This window comes from Macaca mulatta, chromosome 3, assembly GCF_049350105.2.
Source record: "Macaca mulatta isolate MMU2019108-1 chromosome 3, T2T-MMU8v2.0, whole genome shotgun sequence".
Taxonomy (NCBI): domain Eukaryota; kingdom Metazoa; phylum Chordata; class Mammalia; order Primates; family Cercopithecidae; genus Macaca; species Macaca mulatta.
Window position 1 is genome coordinate 20,029,328 of NC_133408.1, and position 27,937 is coordinate 20,057,264.

General features: G+C 38.5%; 2 long non-coding RNA genes across 4 annotated transcripts in view; one reads left to right on the forward strand and one right to left on the reverse strand.

The window, feature by feature from the left end:
• The window catches only part of LOC144340131 (uncharacterized), a 322,018-nt gene that overhangs the window by 173,660 nt on the left and 120,421 nt on the right, over positions 1-27,937 (reverse strand). The gene's annotated exons all lie outside the window — the stretch shown is intronic.
• Positions 4,394-8,714, forward strand: LOC144340129 (uncharacterized). The gene is made up of 2 exons (XR_013415848.1): positions 4,394-5,078; positions 6,948-8,714. It is a non-coding gene; the product is annotated as an uncharacterized LOC144340129 (long non-coding RNA).

Here is a 27,937-nt window from a genome sequence, read left to right on the forward strand (position 1 = left end):
AACCTGTATAAACCTGTAAGTATTGATGTATTCATAACATATCTTGGATTCTAATAGCTGTTATTATATTTTCTACCTTTTGACAGGCATCAAAATAATGTGTTATTTTGCCTCTTTGACTACATATTTTTATTTATTAATTAATATGCCACACATCTCTGGAGATCTTTTGAGTAGAAAATAAAGAGTACATAAGACTTTTGGGTGTACCTCTTTGAGAGAAGTTGAGTGAGTCTACATGTAAGAAGATGAGAGAAAAGGAAGTATATTGGAGACTGTTAAGAGTGGACTGTAGTGAAGAAAGGGTACTCAACAAGCACTCTGGTTCTGTGTGTTTTCCAGTCACCTTGGTTGGGGTCACATAATTATTCCTAGCTAATGAAAGGTGAGCAAGAGTAGTATGTTCACACTGGAGGTGAAGTAATAAAAAGTTTATACACAATTCTCCATTTTCTCTCTTAGTTTACTGAGGTCACATCAAGGCCACATGTTGAAGATGGTATAGTTACAAGATGATGAGCTATGAGGTGGCACACAACCATGAAACCTTGTGATTAAGGTGGTAGAGCCTCCATCAGGCAGACTGGAGGTGCTAATGTGTGCCTTGTGAGCAGAGGCAGCTGCTAATGAGCATGGAGTATGTGGCATGAGCAAAATATTAATTTCTGCCTGACATATGGGGAACTGTTTGCTACTGTAGTATACAGGAATTCATACTGACAAAAACAAACATTGCCTCAGTTTTCTGAGATTAATTCAACTTCATGGGAGATATAGGTATAGATATAAAGATATGATTTATAAATTATATATATTAGAATATATGTATATATATTAAATATATAGCTACATATACTTAATAAATATTTATATTAAATAAACATAGCATTAGGGTTTAATAAAAGATATTCATTAATATTGGTATCCATTTATACATGGCTTGATCATGTTAAATCAATCAGCTAAATTTAAGATACTATGTCTTTTATCATTCAATGACCCAGAATTTATAAACATTTATTTATCTCAATGCCATTGGTTTGAGACTTATTATTTAGTTACGGGTCTTCAAAGACAAATCATTAGGTTTTCATAGTAGCCGACCATATTTCAGTAGAGAATGTTTACCTCATGGGACATGTTCATTTTAAAATGGTCAATTTTAGTTTCAAGTGCTATAACTCACTGAAATGGCTCTGGTTCCAAAGGGGTATTTAATTAATTCCTTATTGAGTCTGTGCAAAAGAAATGGCTAATATAAAAATATTAGACCTGTCACTTGTCATCTGCTCATTTTGTTTGCATTCCTTAGAAATTTGGCTTTTGTTCAGTTTCTTGGTTACATTGACATTCTTTTAGTTAACATTGTATCTGTTGTCTGTTATATGTCTAACTAATATCTCAGGAAGAATTTGTGGAAATTTGTTACAGAACAAAAGATGTGGTATAAAAAGAAATTAAAGTTGATAGTATTTGTAGGGCATATGAAAGAGCTGTAGGTACGAATTGTGACAAATCACTAATTTGGCCAAGCTTGCCACTTTAAAACAATGTACCAGGCAATACGTAATTCAGACAGAAAGAGACAGAACCTACTGGTTCAGGATGATTCAATCAAAGAAACAGATCTAGTAGGAGAAGCAGTACCTACAGGGGTTAAGGAGGAATTTTTTTTTTTCAAGGAATTGGCTTGCATGTTGTATGATTATAGGATACAGTTAGGCAAGTCCAAAATTCCAAAATCTGTAGGGCAGGTCATCAGGAAAGGCAGGCTACAAGTTTTGGGCACAGTCTGAAGCTACTATCGTCATGCAGAATCTCTTATTCTCCAGAGATATTTCACCTCTGCTCTGAAGACCTTTCAACTATTAAATCAGGCCTACTCAGGTGATCTAGGGACTCCCTTAGTTATAGTCAGCTCATTATGTATTTTAATCATCTCTATAAAATACCTTCCCAGAAACACCTCGATTAGTCTTCAATTGAATGACAGAAGACCATAGCCTGGCAACACTGATAAGTATAAAAAAAGCAATCTGTCCTGCTCAGGAGCACCTGTTTCATACAGACGAGGAACCACTCAACCAGAAAGCATAACCTAGTTACTTTGTGCTTTTGCAGCAAATGAGCAGGCAAAATGAAGAGTTATTATACTGCTGAGGGGTAATTCAGCTTGAATATAGGAGCTGAGCTTGCTGCTACGAAGGAGGGTAAGAAGGTCTACTTTCTGAACATGAGGCATTAACTGGGCATTCATTTCATGGTGCTTGTATTCTCAGTACTCATTGTAAGAGCACAATTGCAGCAACCACAGCTTCGCAGATATAAAGCAACTAAGACCTTAGATCCTTTGAGGATGAAGACTGGTATTATCTGACTAAGCAAACAACCCATGCATCCCACAGTGCTGTTCAAAGGTGAGGGAGACATAGAAGGAAAAGTGGAGAGAGGAGGCAACGAAAACAATGATCAGTACCAGTGACTGTACAGGAGACTGGAACTTACGCCACTAATTCTTCAGTGTGAAGGCTTTGGAACAGATTACAACTGGGTTGCGTCCTTGAAGTTTCTCTCATGAATTTGACTTACTGGAGCTCGTTAGGGGGAAATCTGAGCAAAGATGCACCCTGTAGGACACCTCTTATGTTTACTCTGAAGTCCTCTCAGCTCACCTCTACTCCAGCTGTGCAATCAGCTTCACAGAGCTGAACCTGACAGCATCTTGCTTCAGCTCTGCCAAGAATCTCTTAGCCTTTTTCTCGGGCTTTTCTGAAAGGAATCTGCCTGGTACAGGTGAGTCTTTAAAAAAACCTCGTAATGTGGAAAAGTTAACACCCCTTGGGGATGCCCTTGACCAAGGGAGGATTAAAGCCAGTGAAGGAAAGCCCCTCTTTTCCCTCCCTCATGCAACTGTAAGGTGGCAAAGGATTGAGCCCTAGCTGTTGAAAGTTATGACCAACTTTGACCTCTTTTCCTGTTTCACTCTTTCTCATGGTTTACTCCCATTCTTTCAGTTCTTGGCAGAAAACAAGCAGAAATTGACATTAAACCGTCTGACCACATACTAAATACTGTGTATGTTTCACGTGGTAGAAAAACTTTAATAAACTAACATTAAACCATCTGACCATGTACTAAATACTGTGTATGTTTCATGTGGTAGAAAAACTTTAACAAACTAAGGTACCATTTCTGTAGTAATAAAGAATGAAACATCAACATTAAAGACATATTTTTCATGAAAAATATATCATTATATTATATAGATCCTACCATTTGAACAATAATAATTTACAAGTGACAGTTAACCACTGTTTACATATCCCAAATATTTTATTTGTAAGCAAAGAGGCAATTGCCTAGTTTCTAGAGTCAGAACCTGAAAAGGTTACAAGTTTTAGAAAAAATTGACAATGATACATTATGGAGATTTAGTCAAATTTATCTCCATTTGCATGCACACAAATCACTATTCAACAGAAATATTTAGTTTGTCCTATTACTAGAATAAATAATTTTTAATTTTACCTAAATTTATAATATATTTAAGATCATAGCACAATTTCATAATAAATGCTACATTTGAAATATATTATTTAATGAAAAAGCATGTTTTCATCTGTTTCAGAGAATAGCATTTTACTGTCCATGAGATTAAAAAAAATCTCACATTTGATACAGATTTTTGAAACCCAAGTTACATTAATATTTCTCAAAATATTATTTCTTTACCAAAGTGAAAACTAGTTTAATATATTTGCTTTACCCTGTTGTAGAACTTCCTTGAAACCTCTGTTACTGCTAACATTTTCAAGGATAATGGTTCTAGATAGACCTTTTAGGGTAGTTTACCCTCAAATGTTGCCTTGAAATTTACTTTACTCATGGTATTGTGAATAAAGTTATCCCTAAGGGTATCTTTTCTGCTTTGATAAACAAAACACTCCGTTTTGTGAGATTAAATTCATGCATATCAATTGCTTTTCTTTCATCTATTCCCACCAGAGAATTTAGTAAATCTAGAAAAAGAGGCAAATAGGCTATGAGATAACAGAGGGTAAAAAAGGTGGTAAATGGACGGTATTTTATAGACGCTCTAATTTGGGAATTGTACTCTATTCTTGATATTCATCCAATTGGCTAAGATTTGCCTTTTATGAGTCTAATCCCTGACATCTCGACCGTGGGGAAGCACATAATTGTAGGATCTTCCTATTTCAGTAGAGGAAGGAAACTGCTCAGCCAGATGAACGTCAATTGGGCCGGAATTGCTGCTGAATAGAGGCTCACCTTAAGTGGGAAGGAAAATATGCTGGTTGCTAAGCTACTGATAGGCTTTGCCCTTCCTCTGTTTAATGGGCAGTCACTGGGTCAAGGCACAAATGATGACGTTAAAGCTGGTGTTTCTTTGCTGATTGAATGGTTACATAGGAAGTGGCTAAGGGTTTCCTCTAAATTAGTTGTTACCCCTTGCTATTCTCTGACCTTCACTCCCAGGGTGAAGGGTGACTGGAGACTAGGAGATGGAATGAATGGGAGATTTACTGAATAGTAAAATGAGCAAACATTAAGATGCTGTAATTGTATAAAAATAATGAATTTGTCAGCATTCAAAATAGCTTATAATAAAAAACAGGAGGACTTGTTTCAAACATGTTGGTTTATATTGTTCATCCTTTTCCATGTCATTATTCCTGATGGCAAAAGGTTGTGAGGTCTTATCCTTGAGTCTTTGCTCAAATTTGAAATGCCATAACCTTTTAAGATAAGGGTAACCAAGTGAACCTCAGAAATTAATAGGCACAACCCCAAGGCACAAGATATGCAGCCTCCTATAGTTAAGTTCAATCAATGTGGCTTTCATTGCTTGTCTCTTGCCTACTCACACACATAGAGTAGCATGTTATGGCACTTATACTAATAAAGCCACTGCTATCAGAGCTCTGGATTTGACTTCCAGCAGTATTGGCTCTGTTTTACCCTCAAGCTTCTGGGTTAGTGAGTTATTGCTCATCAAAGAAGTTCTGGTTGGAAGAAGAGGTAAGATATCTCCAGAGCAGCTGAGAAGAATGAGTAAGGTAAGAAGTCTTTGTGATTTCTGAGCCCTGACTGCATTTAGGCATTGTTCCAGGGGTTGGGTATACAGTGGGGAATGAAGAAGAAGACGTGTGTCTACTACCATAATGTTTCCAGTTACTCAGAGTCTGAAGCTGGACTCAGGCTAAGGCGCCCAGGCTGATGTTATCATTGAGATTTATGGGATGGGATTTAGGAGAAACTGGGACTGTCAGATGTATTGTGAGCTGAGAAGAGTTGGATTTTCCAACTGTGAGGGGGAGAACAGTGCTTTAACTTTATTATTTCACTGACAAGATCGATCATTTGAAAGTTACTAATATTGTGTTTCTATTGTTGGTGACATTTATCTTGCAGCAGCTCTCTGCTTTGAAAAAATTACTCAAATGGTCATTATAAGACCATTACTTTAAGACAAATATCTTTCTAAATTCTTGAGAATGGTTGGCAAGATATTTATTAATGGCTGGACTCAATTCAGATGGAGCTGCATTATCTCCATATTTCTTTGTATGCATATCTTAAATGTTTCCATGTATGCATTTTCAGTCTTGTCTAAGCTTTAAGGAGTCATCTGGGATATAGATGAACCTTAGTTTGTGGTTTACAGGTATTGAAACTTATGAAGATGACTGGAGTAGTTTCGATATAGACCAGATAAAGGGAAGAAAAATAAAGCATTGAGTTAAAACACACACACACACACACACACACACACACACACACACACACACACACAGCATTGGAAACAATGACAGATTTTGTTTTCGTGCTTAGATTTCAATAGTTGACCATGACAATAACTGATAAATGTGTGATAAACAGTCAAGCATTATTAAGTGCTCTGAATAAGTATAAAACAGGGGAGAGAGTAATGGTGATAAAAGTTGGATAGATGGTCATAAAAGTTCGCATCGAGGAGGTGACATTTGAGTAGAAATCTGAATGAATGAAAGCATCCTGTCATTTGAATGTCTCAGTGAAAATTACCTCAGGGAAAAGCCTGTTTAAGAAGGAGACAGGACTCCAGCTACAGTATAGTCAGCAGAGGGGCTGGTAAATGGAAATGTGATCGAAGGTAGCCAGGGGTTAGAGCATAGAAAGCCTTGTAAATCAACATACATATTTTGGATTTTCTTTCTAATATTAAGGAAAGCCAATGAAGGATTATATTCCTGGAAGTGAAATGATCTGACTTGTGTTTTAGAAGAACTTCATTACATACAGTGTGAATAAATTCTAGAGGGACAAGAACTGAAGCAGAAAGTTGAGTTAGAAAACTATTTCAGCAGCCAAGATGAGAGATGGTCTTAGTGTAGACTAAAATAATAGCAGTGGAGATGACAGAAGTAGTTGGATAATGGATTTATTTTGAAGATAGAGATCCCAGGATTTCTACTGGATTGCATGTAAGGAGTACAAAAAGGGGAGTCAAGATTAACTTCAGGTGTTTTCATCTGAACAACTGGGAGCTTAATGGTGCCATGTTCTGTGATATGATACTTTGATAATTTTAGGTGTCAATTTGACTGGACCATGGCATGCCCAGACAGTTGGTCAAACATTATTCTGAGTGTGTCTGTGAGAGTGTTTCTAGAAAGACTAACATTTGAATCAGTCGAAACATTTGAGTGGGTAAAGCAGACTGTTGTCCTTATGGTCGATGGGCCTCATCCAGTCAATTGAAGACCTGAATAGAACAAAAACGCTGAGTAAGAGATGTCTGTTTTTGCCGAACTACTTGATTTGGGACATTTATATTTTTCTGCCTCCAGGCTAAAACTAAAGAATTGGGTCTTCTCATGTTCTCATGTCTTCAGCCTTCCAGCTCTCAGACTGGCACTTATAGCATTGTCTCTCTTGGTTCTCAGGTCTTTAGATTCAGACTAGAACCACACCATCAACTCTCCCGGTTTTCAAGCCTTTGGACTCAGACTGGAACTACACCATTAGCTCTGCTGGATGTCTGCCTTGCTCAATGCAGATTTTCAGACTTCTTAGTCTCCAGAATCACATGAGCCAATTCCTTATAATAGTACTCTACCATCCATCTGTCCATCTATCTATTGATCTATCTATGACAGCCAAGTATAAAGGGGTACCCGGAGAACCTCTGACCAGCCTGTGCACTGGGAGAACAAGGTGGAGCCACTGGAAGTTCATGCCATCTGCAGTGGGGAGGAGCCCGGCCCCTCTTTTTCCTGTATGGGAAACTGGGATTCAATCTGTGAGATGAGGGCCTGTTAACAGGAACCCCGCTGTTGCTTCCCCGTGTTGTTTTCCTTTCTCCTTTTCGCCCAAGAAATTCCATCCCCCTTACTCTTCAAAGTGTCTGCAAGCCTAACCTTTCCTGGTTGTGTGACAAGAACCCAGATTTTCCTACAAGATATCTATGTATCTATCTATGTATCCATCTACCTACCTACCTGCCTACCTACCTACCCATCCCTATTGCTTCTGTTTCTCTGGAGAATCCTGACTAACACAAAACTCTTGGGAAAAGAAGATAATTTTATTTGCTCATTTGTTTTTGTTCTCATTTCTTTTATTTTGTGGTGTGCTAAGAATTAAGAATTATATTTTAGAATGGCTAAGATTGTTACGATTATTAAGTATCAAAGTGGAATTATATCAGAGGCATTGACTTTTACAGTCATGGGAAAAACAGAAACTGGGAAAATACATGTGGAATTTATCAATGTAAAGGCTTTGAAAGAAATAGTACTTGGCAATTACTTCTGGAGGATGATTAACTCTGTCAAAATATACTGACTTGGAAAAGTAAGAGGAGGACTGAGTTGAATTTGGCAACTTTGATATCATTCATGACCATGCAAAGAATAGTTTAAAGACAGTGGTGGATGCCAAAGCCTGACTGAAATAAGGTCAAAGAGCATAGATGTGAGGGAGAGAGGATACATATAAATTATTTAGTGGTTATCACTGAGAGTTATGCTATAAAGAAGAAGATATAAATGGGATGGTAGGTGGGGATAAATATGAGATCATGGTAGATCTGTAAATTTTTGTAGAATTTTTAAAATGGAATCTATGCTTTAAAAGAAGATAGAAGCTATGGAAGCATATTTGCTAATAGAATGATCCAGTGAAGAAGGGAAAACTGTTGATTGAGAAAAGATATGACATAATTGCAAGTGAAAATAATAAGTGTAAGCAAGATGCAAGGAATCACATCAATTTTTAGAGGAGTTGTCTCAACAAAGGAGTAAAGTGAGTGAGTCCACTAAAACCGTGTAGCAGAAGCAGAGACACACTGAGAAAATGTGAGGCTAGAGTTGTCTTTGGCTAAATCTCTTGTTTCTATTTTACTTGTTTTAGTTTGAGATACAGAAATTGTTGGATTTTAAATTTGCCAGCCTGGAAATAACTGGCCTCCCAGTCAGTTTGTATTTCAGGTTGCATGCAGGGAATGTCTTCCTTATCAGAATTATGGTTTTTGTTATGTCTACCTGTAGGCTAATTGAGTCCGTATTTATCTGTCTCGTAGAATCATGTGGAAAATGGCCAAAAACATCCAAAATGCATTGACATTTTCAATACTTATTAGTATTACTCTTAATGCTATTGTTTCAGTGAATATTTGTCAACAATTACTTTATTAAAATTTTATTATCCCATTGTTGTTTATTGATTTTATGAAATAGTTTTTCTGTTTCATAACAGGGATCAACAGCCTCCAAAATCTTCATCCTCCCTGCCTGTCATTCAAACCACTGGGCTGTAGTGGCCACAGTCTGTAGTAACACAATATCCAAGATAGCTCCTGACTCCCTGCCTTTGATCCATGAGGAAGCATGCTATAAAAATTGGGCTTCCCTTCGAAGTGCATACTTTCCAAAGGTCACTTCAGATGTGGACATGGAGGTGGAAGAATACAAAGGAAACTCCCACTGCTGTAACAAAGCATCAAAAACTGGGTGGCTCAAAACAACAGAAACGTATTGTCCCACAGTCCTGGAGTCTAGAAGTCTAAAATCAAGGTGTCAGCAGGACCATGCTCTCTGTGAAACCTGTAGTAAAATCCTCTCTTGCCCGTTTCTAGCCGCTGATGGTTTACTGGGCTGGCAATCTTTGGTTTTTGTTGGACTGTGGATACATCACTCTGATCCTCCATCTCCACATGGTGTTCTCCCTGTGTCCCTTGTCTGTGTTTCTTTCCTCTTCTGAGAGCACCAGTTATATTGGATTATGGGCCTACTCTACTCCTGTGTGACCTTGTCTTAACTTATTAAATCTTCAATCACTACACTTCCAAATAAGGTCACATTCTGATGTACTGGGATGTAGAACTTCAACATATCTTTTCTTGGGGGTGACAATTCACTCATAACAGAACAGAATCTTAGTGAGACCAATGGCTTACTCTGCTGCCCGGTGGAGTTGTCTCAATTCCTGCCCGGCTGCATTTGATAATTATTATGGCTTCAGTGAGCCTTCTGTATCTGGACTCTACCCTTTTCTAAACAAGAGGTTAAGTTCGGCTATCTTGGGATTACTCCCCCTTTGGGTATTGGCTTTGTATTAGAAGAAAGGGCTTAGAAATAGCTTGTATTTTAGGTTTCTGGGTACTGGCTATGATTCCACTCAACATCATTGTAAAATGCTGGGCACTCTTATTGAGCAGTTGCATAGAACTTATGAGTGGTCTCTCGTGGAGGTTGGACTGCATATTTTATAATTGGAAGACTGATACAATGAATTTATGGGGTATTCAGAGAAGTGGACAATGGTAGCAATAGTTATACCCCAATAGCTCTTCTCCTGGTTTCCTTAATGCTAATCAATTATTCTTAGGATAGCCTTTGGCCACACAAAATAAAGGCTGAAATTTCTGAGTTCCAAACTTGTGATGGTAAATATTGAGTGTCAACTTGATTGGATTGAAGGATGCGAAGTATTCTTTCTGGGTGTGTCTGTGAGGGTGTTGACAGAGGAGATTAACATTCGAGTCAGTGGACAGGGAGAAGCAGACACACCCTCCATCTGGATGGGCACCGTCTAATCAGCTGTCAGCAGAAAAGCAGGAATGCAAAGAGCAGACTGGGTGAGACTTCTGGCCATCCCATGCTGGATGCTTTCTGCTTTTGAATATTGGACTCCAAGTTCTGAAGTCTTTGGATGCTTGGACCTACACCAGAGATTTTCCAGGAACACTCAGGCCTTCTGCCACAGACCGAAAGCTGCACTGTCGGTTTTCCTACTTTTGAAGTTTTGAGACTTGGACTGGCTTCCTTGCTCCTCATCTTGCAGATGGTCTATTGTGGAACTTCACCTGGCGATCCTGTGAGTCAATACTCCTTAATAAACTCCCCTTCATTTATACATCCAATCTATTAGTCTTGTCTCTCTTAAGAACCCTAATACACCTTGCAACTAAGTTATGGGCATTTGGATGTCAGAAGAATTGATGTGTGCAACTTTAATACCATATTATTTAAAGGAAGGGTCTTGTTCTCTACCCCCACCCCAACCTTCGTCCACGCTGTTGCTTGAAATCAAGACTTGCTTTTAGGCTATCTTGGGATATGTATCAAGATCATTATCCTAAGATTAAACAAACAAGCAGAAAAGAATGCATCCGGGATGAATATATAGGTTCACAACAAACAGTGGAGACAACAGGTATAACGCAGAACTGCTATATTTGGGGGTTTCAGCAGGAACTCTATGTAAGTCACAGAAGTCAAATAGGAATAAGGTTCTTGAATGGGCTTTTCAGACATTCCAATCTCTTGTCTATAATACAATAGTCACTAGTGCTGATCATTTGAAATAAATAAGCATCCCTAGAGTCCTCAGACTTTTTGAAGATAAGAGACAAATAAATATATTTCTTGAGATTAGCAGAGTGGAAGTTCTGAAGTGTTTTACATTAAATATTAAAAGCTGCTATTTTGTTGTCTAATATAATTTGATAAAGCAAAGCCCAACAATTACATATTTTATATTTATTTTACACCTAAGATTCTAAGCTTGGATCAAGGTTGCTTTATAGGCTGTAACAAAAGCTGGTCAACATTAGAATCCTAGTTGATTAAAAATTTAAAAACCCATCTAAATATGAATCATGCTTATGGAGGCCAGTTGGCAATCAAAATTCAAAAATACAATTTTAAGAAAAATGACCATAAAATTTGACAAGTCTAGGATATACTTAAGGAAACTTCTCCCACCAACTAGACACAACATGGGTTGTGGAAGGGTTACATAGCAGAACGGAATCAGAGGAGAGGTATGTCAGGCCTCTGAGCCCAAGCCAAGCCAAGCCATCGCATCCCCTGCGACTTGCACGTATACATCCAGATGGCCTGAAGTAACTGAAGAATCACAAAAGAGTGAAAATGCCCTGCCCCGCCTTAACTGATGACATTCTACCACAAAAGAAGTGAAAATGGCCGGTCCTGGCCTTAAGGGATGACATTACCTTGTGAAATTCCTTTTCCTGACTCATCCTGGTTCAAAAAGCTCCCCCACTGAGCACCTTGTGACTCCCACTCCTGCCCACCAGACAACAAACTCCCTTTGACTGTAATTTTCCTTTACCTACCCAAATCCTATAAAACGGCCCCACCCTTATCTGCCTTGCTGACTCTCTTTTCGGACTCAGCCCGCCTGCACCTAGGTGATTAAAAAGCTTTATTGTTCACACAAAGCCTGTTTGGTGGTCTCTTCACACAGACGCGCATGACAAGGTACACCCGCAAAAAGCCACTTTATAAAAATTTGCTAAGATAATAGATCTTAAGTGTCCTTACCACACATGCATACAAACGTATACACAAACACACAAATGGTAACTAAGTGAAGTGATGGAGTTGGTAATTAACTTGATTGTAGCAATCATTTTACAATTTTTCATATATTAAATCATCACATTATACATCTTGAGTATATTAAAAATTATGAATTACATATCAATAAAGTTGGAAAACAATAAAAATAAAGTTAAAAATAAGATAAAAGGGTTGAGGGTAAGGTAATACATGACTATGCTCTATAAAAAATGACATTTAGACTAAATCCTCAGTCAGATTTATATTAGGTAAAGGAAAAACAGTTTTGTATGATTTTGTGGGCTTTGTAAATCCATCTGTTGACTTTCACTCATAAGAGGCTATTGCTCTCAGAAGAAGCAGTCTAAGATAGTCAATAATGATCATTACTCTCATTTCATACAAATGTTCTCTGTAAATAAACTCAAGTACATTCTGTCACTTTAAAGTGGTATATATGACACAGACATGGGGTTTTTAAGTCTTATGTGTAAAAATGTATTTATTTTAAATAAATTATAGATTTCTTTGTTGATTTAATGTTTGATTCCTTAAACATTAAAATGTCTCTCTTAGGGTTGCATAGAATAAAAGACATAGGAGAAAGATTGAGAGCTGAAGGAGCTGCGTGTTAAATTTGCATTTCAGAAGATAGTGAAATGGAAGCATTCCATCTTGAAGCACAGGGGTGTGGCTGGCATGTTTAGTCACCTCCTGCTTAAACCCTTGGTGGGAGGGGGAGCATGCAGACAGGCAGGTGCAGAGGCCGAGGGTGAGTGCTTTGGGGTCTAGTCCCACGGTAGTGTCTAGAAGCGGGTGCCTACAACGCCAAAGCTCTTTCAGCTTTGCTGCCCGTAGACGGCTTAAGTATTAATCAGCTCAATGGACCCTCTGCCATTTCGAAAGGGCGGAGGGCCAATGTGAAAGCTTTCTGTGTCCTGAGCTCTTGCCCAGTGTCTCAGGAAAAATCAGGTCACACATGGGCTTGAATGTGAGATTTTATTGAGTGATGGAGGTGGCTTTCAGTGGGATGGATGGGGAGCTGGAAGGTGGCGGATGGAGTAAGAATGTGGTCTTCCCCTGTAGGTGGGTCTCCCAGTAGCTGGATTCCTCTCCAACTCCCAGTCAAACTCTTCTTGGCGTTCAAATGTCCCTCTTCTCTCTCTTTCTCTTCCGCATCATTCCGCTGTCCATCCATCTGCTGATCTGCTGGCTTGCTGGCCTTCTTCTGGAGCCTGGGGTTCAGGGATTATACAGGTGCAGGATAGGGGGTATGGCAGGCCAAAAGACAACTTTTTGGGCATGAAAACAGAAATGGCTGTCCTCATTTAGGACCTTGGGTCTTCAGGCTGGAGGGTAGGGTCTTTGCCGGGGAACCATTCTCTTCTACACAGTATTGCCTGTCTCCTGTGCATATCAATAGCACAAATGCTCAGATTTCAGTTAGAATTAAATATTTGCCTATATGTATTTCATTCCTAATTTATTAATTGAATTTATTTTAACTCATAATAAAAATTTTAAAGTCTATATTTACTGTCTAATTTTAATTAAAAATATCTACTTCTATTTTATCATCAAGCTGCTAACTGGCCATTTTATGATTGGACAATGACAAACATTAAGTTTTAGTACATTTAGGGAACTATGGTAAGAACATTACCAAATAATACTAAATATTATGTTATTTAATAATATAATTTAATCCTTGAAATCACTATATGAAATAGGTTATATCATTTGTTCATTGTACAAATGACAACATTAAGGAGCAGAAAGCTGGAATTTATCTCCCTAAACCAGACAACACAGTTGTGCCTCTGCTTTTGAAGGTTAACAAAAGCATAAAACCTTCCTAACTAAGCAAAAAAAATCATGTAACTAGAAAACAATTTAACTACTTTTAACATGTTTAAACATCACATTTAAAATTATTGAAGAACATAAATAACAGGCAAGCTCTGTTGGTCATTATTAGACTTATAAGTGGTTTCAAATGCTTCCAATACATTCAGCTTTAAAGACTAAAAGGAAATTCTCTTGAAAGGGTTCCAGCTAAAGAGAAGGTCATGAAGTCATAAAACAAATTAACCGACAAGTAAATAAACAATAAAAACAGCCCAATATTAAAACATCTTCATATAGAATAAATAGAACATTGTCATGTATTCATTCAACCAGTCTTTCATTCAGCCAAACTATATTGAGTTCCTAGTAGAACTTAGTTCAGTTGTAGACCTTGGAATTACAATGACAAATAATGTAAGGAGAATGGTGACCCTCAAGGGAATACTGATACAATGTAGTAAGTCACTGTAAGTCATATTAATCTGTAAGACTTACACATCTAACTCCAAACATCTAAACATCTCTGACAGTTATGCTTTCCCCTTTCTTCCCTGGATACTTGAAGCACATGCATAGAAACAATAGCAAATTAGCATGTTAACTGAGTCGTTAAAGAATGCCCCATGTAAAATTATTCTAGAAATCACATCGCAGTATAGGACATAAGCCCCCAAACCTAGCAATGCTTCCTTTCCCCATGTTCACAAGCACAAGGCTACTACTGGCAATTTTGGAAAAAATGTAGTATGAAGCTTGTAAATGTAGGAAAAAAAAGAGGTGGCTTTTTCTTGGGAGGTGGGTACAAACTTGTCTGAATGGACTCCACCCACATGTCCTGACGTCTGAACAACCATATCAGCATCTCTATCTTGAAGAAAGAGGAACTGAGAAAGAGAAGAGGAAAAGGCTACAGGCTGAGGGTATTCTATGGACCACATCTTGGGAGTCAAGTGGAAAGTCTCATATCTAGACTGGAAGGGAGGCCAGCTGGTAAAAGTTACAAGCAGAAGTGATGTATGAATTGAGTTTTGAGATAAAAATGGGCTAGATAAACCATCCGTGGATTGATGAGAAGGGACTAGCAGTCAGAAGGGGGCTAAATATCCATGGTTAGATCACAAAATGCAAGATATGTGTAACTAGAGATAAAGCAGGAGAGACAAGCTAAAAACATACAATAAACAACTTTATATTAGAGTTTCAAGCATTTGCTGGTTGTACTGTCATTGAAGGAATTTAAGAACAAGAGTAACATGAGTCAAAGTATTTTAATTTTATTACCTTTTACACCTATATGTGTTGTTTTCTAAAAACACTTATGTATATAAAGTTATTTCTAAAATATATTTCAATTTATAATAATTTTTAAAATTTCTTCAAATATGATATTAGTCTCAAGAATGTCAGTGTCATATTTCATCTTAATTTTTCAACTATTCAGCATGATTATGAGGTTTATTTACATTAGAAATTCCAAATGAGTTTTGGCTTTCAAAATTCAAATCCACTTAAATGTATATGTATATATCACCCTTGAAAATATACAGACTAATTTCATTTTTTTCTTCTTTCTTCCTTTCTCCTTTCATCCATTCATCTTTCAACCAACATGTCTAAGTATCTACTTTTTATTAAATTGGGAAGTCTTTGTAAAGGAGGAGTCCCAGACCTCACTGAATTTATACAGCTATAGAGGATAGAGGAAATGAGGATTTAAACACTCAAGGATTAAATGTGGTGAGGATTATGAAGGCAATAAATGAGGGTGTTAAGATAGCACATGTCTAGGGAAAGAAGAATACTGTGGAAAGCTGGGTCAGATAAGCCTCCATAAGAGATGACATTTAAACTAAGACATGGATGATATAAAGAACATAATAATGCAGAAAACCAAGTGAAGAGCAACTTAGGTAGAGGGAACAGCAATTGCAAAGGTCCTGAGGCAGAAATTTTGTGTTAGAGCATCACAGGAAGGCACTGATCAGAGGAGCAAGGTAAGAAGTTAGTTCAAAGAGGTAGGAAAATGCCAGATAATGCTAGGCCTTGACACTATGCTAAGGAGTTTGGGATTTATTCAAAGGATGATTGTAAGCCTCTCCAAGTTTTGAACTTTATTTTTTTAATTTTATTTATTTATTTTTTTTTTTTGAGGCGGAGTCTCGCTCTGTCGCCCAGGCTGGAGTGCAGTGGCCGGATCTCGGCTCACTGCAAGCTCCGCCTCCCGGATTTACGCCATTCTCCTGCCTCAGCCTCCTGAGTAGCTGGGACTACAGGCACCCGCCACCTCGCCCGGCTAGTTTTTTGTATTTTTTAGTAGAGACGGGGTTTCACTGTGTTAGCCAGGATGGTCTCGATCTCCTGACCTCGTGATCCGCCCGTCTCGGCCTCCCAAAGTGCTGGGATTACAGGCTTGAGCCACCGCGCCCGGCAGTTTTGAACTTTAGAATGATAGAATCTGAATTGCTTTTGTAAAACACTGTTTCACTTATTGTGTAGACAATAGAGTTATAAAGGGTTAAGAGTTATATCATGTAAGGCTTTTGAAGAATTGTTGCAGTAATCAGGTTAAAGATGTTGGTTGCTGGGACTATAGAGATAGCTGAGAAATGGTGGTAATTGTGGAAATTAAAGGTATCTTGAAGGTAATTCAAAAAGGATATGCTGATGAATTGGATGTGTAGAGTCAGGAAAGGTTGACTATAGTTTTATGGCTTCATAATTCAGTGAATAATAGAGCTTTTCACTGAGATGGGAAAGAGTGAGTACAGCAGGTTTGCAAAGGAAAATGAAGCATTCTTTTTAAAACATGTTTCTCTCTCCATTTCTTATGTCTCCTTTTCTCTTTCTCTGCCTCATTGTTTTCTCTGTAAACAGCCTCTATTTCTCTGCCAACTTTGATTATATTTCTGTTCCTACATTCATTGTCTCTCTTGTTTTTTTTTTTCTTCAAAAGCACTTCCCTGTTCCAAAAGGAATAGCATCAACATCAACAAAAAAGGCATCCACACCAAAACCCCATCTGTGGGTTACCATCATCAAAGACTAAAGGTAGTTAAAGCCACGAAGATGGGGAGAAACCAGAGCAGAAAAGCTGAAAATTCTAAAAACGAGAGTGCCTCTTCTCCTCAAAAGGATCGCAGCTCCTCACCAGCAACAGAACAAAGCTGGATGGAGAATGACTTTGACGAATTGACAGAAGGAGGCTTCAGAAGATCGGTAATAACAAACTTCTCTGAGCTAAAGGAGGATGTTCGAACCCACTGCAAGGAAGCTAAAAACCTTGAAAAAAGACGAATGTCTTAATAGAATAAACAGCGTAGAGAAGACCTTAAAAGACCTGATGGAGCTGAAAACCATGCACAAGAACTACGTGACGCATACACAAGCTTCAGTAGCTGATTCAATCAAGTGGAAGAAAGGGTATCAGTGATTGAAGATCAAATGAATGAAATGAAGCAAGAAGAGAAGTTTAGAGAAAAAAGAGTAAAAAGAAATGAACAAAGCCTCCAAGAAATATGGGACTATGTGAAAAGACCAAATCTATGTTTGATTGTTGTACCTGAGAGTGACAGGGAGAATGGAACCAAGTTGGAAAACACTCTTCAAGATATTGTCCAGGAGAACTTCCCCAACCTAGCAAGACAGGCCAACATTCAAATTCAGGAAATACAGAGAACACCACAAAGATACTCCTCGAGAAGAGCAACCCCAAGACACATAATTGTCAGATTCACCAAGGTTGAAATGAAGGAAAAAATGTTAAGGGCAGACAGAGAGAAAGGTTGGGTTACCCACAAAGAGACGCCCATCAGACTAACAGCAGATCTTGCAGCAGAAACTCTGCAAGCCAGAAGAGAGTGGGGGCCAATATTCAACATTCTTAAAGAAAAGAATTTTCAACCCAGAATTTCATATCCAGCCAAACTAAGTTTCATAAGTGAAGGAGAAATAAAATCCTTTATAGACAAGCAAACGCTGAGAGATTTTGTCACCACCAGGCCTGCCTTACAAGAGTTCCTGAAGGAAGCACTGAACATGGAAAGGAACAACTGGTACCAGCCACTGCAAAAACACGCCAAATTGTAAAGACCACTGATGCTAGGAAGATACTGCATCAACTAATGAACAAAATAACCAGCTAACATCATAATGACAAGATCAAATTAACACATAACAATATTAACCTTAAATGTAAATGGGCTAAATGCCCCAATTAAAAGACACAGACTGGCAAATTAGATATAGAGTCAAGACCCATCAGTGTGATCAGTGTGCTGTATTCAGGAGACCCATCTCACATGCAGAGACACACATAGGCTCAAAATAAAGGGATGGAGGAAGACCTACCAAGCAAACGGAAAACACAAAAAAGCAGGGGTTGCAATCCTAGTCTCTGATAAAACAAACTTTAAACCAACAAAGATCAAAAGAGACAAAGAAGGCCATTACATAATGGTAAAGGGACCAATTCAACAAGAAGAGCTAACTATCCTAAATATATATGCACCCAATACAGGAGCACCGAGATTCATAAAGCAAGTCCTTAGAGATCTACAAAGAGACTTAGACTCCCACACAGTAATAATGGGAGACTTTAACACCCCACTGTCAACATTAGACAGGTCAAAGAGATAAGAAGTTAACAAGGATATCCAGGAATTGAACTCAGCTCTGCACCAAAAGGACCTAATAGACATCTACAGAAGTCTCCACCCCAAATCAACAGAATATACATTCTTCTGAGCACCACATCGCACTTCTTCCAAAATTGACCACATAGTTGGAAGTAAAGCACTCCTCAGCAAATGTAAAAGAACAGAAATCATAACAGACTATCTCTCAGACCGCAGTGTAATCAAATTAGAACTCAGGATGAACAAACTCACTCAAAACTGCACAACTACATGGAAACTGAACAACCTGATCCTGAATGACTACTGGGTAAATAACGAAATGAAGGCAGAAATAAAGATGGTCTTTGAAACCAGTGAGAACAAAGACACAACATACCAGAATCTCTGGGACACATTTAAAGCAGTGTCTAGAGGGAAATTTATACCACTAAATGCCCACAAGAGAAAACAGGAAAGATCCGACATCACAATTAAAAGAACTAGAAAAGCAAGAGCAAATACAGTCAAAAGCTAGCAGAAGGCAAGAAATAACTAAAATCAGAGCAGAACTGAAGGAGATAGAGACACAAAAAAGCCTTCAAAAAAATCAGTGAATCCAGGAACTAGTTTTCTAAAAAGATCAACAAAATAGACAGACTGCTAGCCAGACTAATAAAGAAGAAAAGAGAGAAGAATCAAATAGATGCAATTAAAAATGAAAAAGGGGATCTTACCACCAATCCCATAGAAATACAAACTATCATCAGAGAATACTATAAGCACCTCTATGCAAATAGAAAATTTAGAAGCAATGGGTAAATTCCTGGACACATATACACTCCCGAGACTAAACCAGAAAGAAGTTGAATCACTGAATAGACCAATAACAGGCTCTGAAATTGAGGCAATAATTAATAGCCTACCAATCAAAAAAGTCCAGAACCAGATGGATTCACAGCTGAATTCTACCAGAGGTACAAAGAGGAGCTGGTACCATTCCTTCCGAAACTACTCCAATCAATAGAAAAAGAGGGAATCCTCCCTAACTCATTTTATGAGGCCAACATCATCCTGATACCAAAGGCTGAGAGAGACACAACAAAAAAAGAGAATTTTAAACCGAGATCCCTGATGAACATCGATGCAAAAATCCTTAAAAAAATACTGGCAAACCGAATCCAGCAGCACATCAAAAAGCTTATCCACCGTGATCAAGTTGGCTTCATCCCTAGGATGCAAGGCTGGTTCAACATACACAAATCAACAAATGTAATCCAGCATATAAACAGAACCAAAGACAAAAACCACATGATTATTTCAATAGATGCAGAAAAGGCCTTTGACAAAATTCAACAGCCCTTCATGCTAAAAACGCTCAATAAATTCGGTATTGATGGAACGTATCTCAAAATAATAAGAGCTATTTATGACAAACTCACAGCCAACGTCATACTGAATGGGCAAAAACTGGAAGCATTCCCTTTGAAAACTGGCACAAGATAGGGATGCCCTCTCTCACCACTCCTATTCAACACAGTGTTGGAAGTTCTGGCCAGGGCAATCAGACAGGAGAAAGAAATAAAGGGTATTCAATTAGGGAAGGAGGAAGTCAAATTGTCCCTGTTTGCAGATGACATGATTGTGTATTTAGAAAACCCCATCATCTCAGCCCAAAATCTCCTAAAGCTGATAAGCAACTTCAGCAAAGTCTCAGGATACAAAATCAATGTACAAAAATCACAAGCATTCCTATACATCAATAACAGACAAACAGAGAGTCAAATCATGAGTGAACTCCCATTCACAATTGCTTCACAGAGAATCAAATACCTAGCAATCCAACTTACAAGGGATGTGAAGGACTTCTTCAAGGAGAACTTCAAACCACTGCTGAACGAAATAAAAGGAGATACAAACAAATGGAAGAACATTCCACACTCATGGATAGGAAGAATCAATATCGTGAAAATGGCCATACTGCCCAAGGTAATTTGATTCAATGCCATCCCCATCAAACTACCAATGACTTTCTTCACAGAATTGGAAAAAACTACTTTAAAGCTCATATGGAATCCAAAAAGAGCCCACATTGCCAACACAATCCTAAGCAAAAAGAACAAAGCTGGAGGCATCATGCTACCTGACTTCAAACTACACTACAAGTCTACAGTAACCGGCCGGGCGCGGTGGCTCACGCCTGTAATCCCAGCACTTTGGGAGGCCGAGGCGGGCGGATCACAAGGTCAGGAGATCGAGACCACGGTGAAACCCCGTCTCTACTAAAAATACAAAAAATTAGCCGGGCGCTGTGGCGGGCGCCTGTAGTCCCAGCTACTCAGGAGGCTGAGGCAGGAGAATGGTGTAAACCCAGGAGGCGGAGCTTGCAGTGAGCCGAGATCGCGCCACTGCACTCCAGCCTGGGCGACAGAGCGAGACTCCGTCTCAAAAAAAAAAAAAAAAAACAACAAGTCTACAGTAACCAAAACAGCATGGTACTGGTACCAAAACAGAGATATGGACCAATGGAACAGAACAAAGCCCTCAGAAATAACACCACACATCTACAACCATCTGATCTTTGACAAACCTGACAAAAACAAGAAATGGGGAAGGGATTCCGTATTGAATAAATGCTGCTGGGAAAACTGGCTAGCCATATGTAGAAAGCTGAAACTGGATCCCTTCCTTACTCCTTATACAAAAATTACTTCAAGATGGATTAAAGACTTAAATATTAGACCTAAAACCATAAAAATCCTAGAAGAAAACCTAGGCAATATCATTCAGGACATAGGCATAGGCAAGGTCTTCATGACTAAAACACTAAAAGCAATGGCAACAAAAGCCAAAATAGACAAATGGAATCTAATTAAACTAAAGAGCTTCTGCACAGCACAAGAAACTACCATCACAGTGAACAGGCAACCTACAGAATGAGAGAAGATTTTTGCAATCTACCCATCTGACAAAGGACTAATATCCAGAATCTACAAAGAACTTAAACAAATTTACAAGAAAAAATCAAACAACCCCATCAAAAAGTGGGCAGAGGATATGAAAAGACAGTTCTCAAAAGAAGACATTTATGCAGCCAACAGACACATGAAAAAAATGCTCATCATCACTCGCCGTCAGAGAAATGCAAATCAAAACCACAATGAAATACCATCTCACACCAGTTAGAATGGCGATCATTAAAAAGGCAGGAAATAACAGGTGCTGGAGAAGATGTGAAGAAATAGGAATGCTTTTACACTGTTGGTGGGACTGTAAACTAGTTCAGCCATTGTGGAGGACAGTGTGGCGATTCCTCAAGGATCTAGAACTAGAAATACCATTTGACCCAGCCATCCCATTACTGGGTATATACCCAAAAGATTATAAATCATGCTACTGTAAAGACACATGCACAGTATGTTTATTGCGGCACTATTCACAATAGCAAAGACTTGGAACCTACCCAAATGTCCATCAATGATAGACTGGATTAAGAAAATGTGGCACATATACACCATGGAATGCTATGCAGCCATAAAAAAGGATGAGTTCGTGTCCTTTGTAGGGACATGGATGTAGCCGGAAACCATCATTCTGGGCAAACTATCGCAGGGACAAAAGGCCAAACACTGTATGTTCTCACTCATAGGTGGGAATTGAACAATGAGAACACTTGGACACAGCGTGGGGAACATCACACACCAGGGCCTGTCATGGGATGGGGGAAGTGGGGAGGGATAGCATTAGGAGAAATACTTAATGTAAATGACGAGTTAATGGGTGCAGCACAACAACATGGCACATGTATATATATGTAACAAATCTGCATTTTGTGCACATGTACCCTAGAACTTAAAGTAAAATAATAAGAAAAAAAAGCACTTTTCTGTTCCTCAGACCCATTTTTCCTCCTCAGTTGTTTCCTTTTATCCTTTCCCTTTTCAACAACTCAAGAACTTTTTTTTTTTTTTTTTTTTTAAAGATGGACTCTCTTTCTGCTGCCCAGGCTGGAGTGCAGTGGCGTGATCTCCACTCACTGCAAGCTCCGCCTCGCGGGTTCAAGCCATTCTCCTGCCTCAGTCTCTCCGGTAGCTGGGACTACAAGTACCCGCCACCACGCCGGCTAATTTTTATTTATTCATTTTTTTTCTGTAATTTTAGTAGAGACGGGGTTTCACCATGTTAGCCAGGATGGTCTTGATCTCCTGACCTTGTGATCTGCCCACCTCAGCCTCCCAAAGTGCTGGGATTACAAGTACGAGCCACCGTGCCCGGCCAAGAACTTTACTCTTGCAATGACTCTTCTCTCTCTTCCATAATTAGGTTTTTCTTTATCTTGGATCACTTCTAACAGCATAAGATACTCTTTACTCTCTCCTCTACTAAAAATAAAAATAGTAAACAAAGCAAGAACAACAACAACCAAAACCAAAAACAAACATTCCCTTGGTTCCACATCTCTCTCCATCTATTACCTAACTCCCATTCTTGTAGCAAAAATCCTCAAAAAAATCAATATTTGACTGCCACCACTTCTATTTTATTTAAAGCCCCTAGTCAGGCTTTCATGTCTCTTATGCCACTGAAAATGTGACTGTCGAAATTTTCAGAAACTTCTATCTCGTTAACCCCAAAACTCTTAGTCCCAATTCACTCCACTTCCACACAGTAGTTGTTAGTATTTATCACTTCCTTCTTCTTGAAAACTTTTCACATTAGGTTTGCAGGAAATCTCAGTCTCTCGGCCTTTCTCCTATCTCACCTACTCCTTTTTCTTCATCTCCTTTGTAAGATTATCCTCCTTTTTCTAAGCCCAAAAAGATGGAGGACCACAGCACACAGAACTTAACCATTTTTACTGTCCATCTAAATACTCATCTGAGTTAATCTAGTACAGTTTTATGGCTTTACAGATACCCAAATTTATGTTTTCAGTCTAACAAATAGAAAATTCATAAATTCATCTGTCTAATCTGTCTATAGATGCGCTCATATATGTCTGTTTTACATTTTAACTTTTAACCTTAGCCACTGATTCAAATCTCTTCTGGAGCCCAGCTTCATCCCTATCCGTGTGTGACAACCTTGTGTTATTATACCATATCCCCTACGGTGGTTAAACATGCTATAAGAAGAATCCGTTGCTTGCAATAAAAAAAGTCACAATTAATACAAATGGGAACTGTATATTTCCATTCTGTGTGTTTGATTCTTGGAGAATTCTATTTTTCACCTCTCTTCAAGACCCCTAGACTGGGTCCCTGGTTAATCCCTTCAATAATGGCACACATAATTGTCAGGCCTCTGAGCCCAAGCCAAGCCATCGCATCCCCTGTGACTTGCACATATATGCCCAGATGGCCTGAAGTAACTGAAGAATCACAAAAGAAGTGAAAATGCCCTGCCCCACCTTAACTGATGACATTCCACCACAAAAGAAGTGAAAATGACCGGTCCTTGCCTTAAGTGATGACATTACCTTGTGAAATTCCTTTTCCTGGCTCATCCTGGCTCAAAAGCTCCCACACTGAGCACCTTGTGACCTCCACTACTGCCCGCCAGAGAAGAACCCCCCCCCCTTTGACTATAATTTTCCTTTACCTACCCAAATTCTATAAAACGGCCCCACCCTTATCTCCCTTCACTGACGCTCTTTTCGGACTCAGCCCGCCTGCACCCAGGTGATTAAAAAACTTCATTGCTCACACAAAGCCTGTTTAGTTGTCTCTTCACACGGACGTGCATGACAATAATTGTATGTCTAGATTTCCTTCTCTATAGGGGTTATTTAACAATTTTTCCTATAGCTTGTCCAAACATTGATTTATTTTATAGTGTGAACATTAAAATCATGTGAGTTGGTGTTCTGCGCAAGCCAACTTCCTTCAAGCCTTTATTTTATTTTATTTGAGTTGTCTCCATTTTTTTAGAACTGCATGCTGACCTAATTATAGAAATATGACTCATAGGGGCAATGGCAATCCAGCAGGTCTATACTTCTTCAACTATTTAGTGATTCTAAGATTTTCTTTTCATTTCTAATCACACCAGTGAGATTTTCTTGGCCTTGAATCTATGAGAACTGGGAAAAATTTTGGCCACTGTAAAGTCAGCACAATGCATTTTTTGTAAATCATTAAGCACTTTGAAATTCTTCCACACGAGAGTTAAAGAAGCTCTGTTCAGCATGAACTGTGCAAAGGGAAATAAATATGGAGCCAGTTGGTGTACATACTTTATTAGTCAGGGCTCTCCAGAGAAACAGAACCAATAGGATATATATAGATATATAGAGGAGATTTATTATGGGAATTGGCTCACGTGATCATGGAGGTCAAGAAATTCCACGATCTACCATTTGCAAGCTGGAGAACCAGGAAAGCTGGTGATGTAATTCAGTCAGAGTTCAAAGGCCTGAGAACCAGGGGAACTGACAGCATAATTCCCAGTCCAAGACTGAAGTCACGAATACTAGGGATGCTGTTAGTGTAATGCCTAGTGTCCAAAGGCTTGAGAACCAGGAGGAGCTCAGCTGTTCAAGAGCAGGAGAAGATGGATGTCCCAGCTCAAGAAGAGATTTTCAGTGGTAATCTCTTCCTCTCAAGGAGAGAGCTGGGACATCCATCTTCTCTGCCTTTTTGTCCCTTCTCTGCCTTTTTGTTCTATTCGGGTGGACCCTGGATGGATTAGATGATGCCCTGCCCTCCTCTACCCCACCCTCCACAGCCACATTAGTGAGGGAAGATCTTTTTAACTCAGTCTACCTATTCAAATCCTAATCTCTTCTGGGAATATCCTCACAAACACACCCAGAAGCAATGTTTTACCAGCGATATTGTTGCCACATCCTTAGGAAAGAATGATAAAGTCAGATAACATGACTTCTACTTAACTGACTGGCACAAACCCACCTTTGAGTTAATCTGCTCTTGTGTATTATTAGTACTTGCTTTCTTTCTGGCTAGTTTTCACTGAAAAGGCAACTCTGTTTACTTTTTCTACATATTTGCATCCCTAAAGAGCACAATCTTCAATTTTACTATTTGGCATATCTTTAAAAAGACTTTTAGGACCACAATCTAAATGATAAGGGAAATCTCAACTCATACCTTGACCATAAATATGCAGCCATTATATTAGCACTGTTGACTGCTGATTTATTTTTGACAAGTAATTTGTTAGACCTGCCTAGAAAAATGAATGAATGTGAAAAGTTAGGGGAAATCAGAAGTCACTTGTAAAAAGTTTGAATATTTGGGTTTTTCCTTTTTGTTTTTTTCCCTCGTCCCAGATTTCTTGGGGGGGGATTAAAGGTCTCCTTTCGTGGTTGGGCCACAGGATGAGATTCAACTGAGGGACTCTGAGAGTGCACCTGACCTCACCTTTGGAAGAGTGGTTTGTATTCAAGTCCAAATCAACTCAATTCACAGTATTGACCCACGCTGGCTCCATTTTTAACTCTGAAGTCTTTTTCCTTCAGTTTACAATCTAGTCATCAAAATTCTCTATCTGAAACAGGGTAAACATGAGTATCTTAGTCCATCTGTATCAACCATACATAGCTATAATAAATCACCACAGAGTGATTTATAAATAGTAGAAATTTATTATTCATGGTTCTGGAGGCTGAGAAGTCCAAGGTCAAGATGCTGGCAGGTCTAGTGTCTGGTGAGGCTCAGACTCTGCATGAACCAAAATATTTTGAAGAAAATTAAGACACAGAAACGTAACACTGACAAATCATAGGCACTCAATAGGTATTTGTTGAATGAATGAATGGAGGGAATAATATAAATTGGTAGAAGATATAAAATATCCCTAATATTTCCTAAGTTATATAATTGAAGGCAAATAGAACCTGGCTTCATTCATGGGATTTGATAGAAAGTACTCAGTTGTATAAAGTACCATACATATTAGGTGCAGTTTCCTGTAGTAAGTAATTACAAGGCACAAAATAGTGAGTGGGAGAAAATAGGATAAACAAAGATGGTTCTGTGATAAGAAATTTAAATTCAAATATGTTAAATTTAGCTTGAATACATTTACTAAGCCTGAAAGCTTTGAAGAAAGATATTTAGTCACTAAAATAAAGATACAAAATTTAATTGTGAGGCCTGTCTTAAATGTTTACTTCTAATTCCTCGAGGTTTACTTTATAACATGACCCAATATATAGAGACAATCTTTTAAAATGGCACTCACATTATTTCATATATGTATACATATATACAAACATCATCTACACATGTATACATCATCTATACTTTTACTTTTGCATTTAATTCTAACTTTTTAATCAATAGCTAAAAGAAACTATAAGTTCCATTTAAAATGTGGTATAGATATAGATTCACAAAGAATACTACTCAGCCATAAAATGGAGTAAAATCTTATCTTTTGCATTAACATGGATGAACCTATATGACATTAAGTGAAATAAGCCAGGCACAGAAAGAAAAGTACCAGGTGATCTCATGCATTTGTGGAATCTAAAAAAGCTGGTGTCACAGAAATAGAGAGTAGAACCCTTGTTATCAGAGCCTGAGGAGTGGAGAATAGGGGAAGATGGGAAAAGACTGATCAGTGGGTAAAAAATGGCAGTTAGATAGGAGGAATAAGTTCTGGTGTTCTACAGAACAATAGGGTGACAAAAGTAAACAATATTATGGTGTATATTTCAAAATAACTAGAAGAAAGAATTCTAAATCTTCTCGCCACAAGGAAATGATAAACGTTTGAGGTGATGGTTATCTAAATACTATGAGGCCTCTGAGCCCAAGCTCAGACATTGCATCCCCTGTGACCTGCACAAATACGCCCAGATGGCCTGAAGTAACTGAAGAATCACAAAATAAGTGAAAATGGCCCATTCCTGCCTTAACTGATGACATTCCACCACAAAAGAAGTGAAAATGGCCGGTCCTTGCCTTAAGTGATGACATTACCTTGTGAAATTCCTTTTCCTAGCTCATCCTGACTCAAAAAAGCTCCCCCACTGAGCACCTTGCAACCCCCACTCCTGCCCACCAGAGAACAATCCCCTTTGACTGTAATTTTCCTTTACCTACCCCAATATTATAAAACGACCCCACCCCTATCTCCCTTTGCTGACTCTCTTTTTGGACTCAGCCCGCCTGCACCCAGGTGATTAAAAAGCCTTATTGCTCACACAAAGCCTGTTTGGTAGTCTCTTCACATGGATGTGCATGACAAATACCATGATCTGATAATTGCCAATATACCTATGTATGGAAACATAATACTGTCTCCCCATGAATATGTATAAGTATTGTGCCAATTACAGTCAAAATAAATGTTAACAAATAAAGATTTTTGTTCTGATTAATGTGTTGCCCTGGTAGTGATTTTTAAGGTTATTTCTTTAGCACTTATGATAAATTTGAGCTATCTGATGAAAACACTATTCCCTTCAACTATACCTGGCACTAAGGAATGACCTCGTAAGATAAGTATTTACTTAAATACCTATTTAGATTCTAAAGTAGAGTTTCTCAATCTCAACAGTATTGACACTTTTGGGTCATATAAGTATTTATTGTGGGGGACTTCACGTGGGGATATTCCGAGATCCATAAAAAGGAAAAC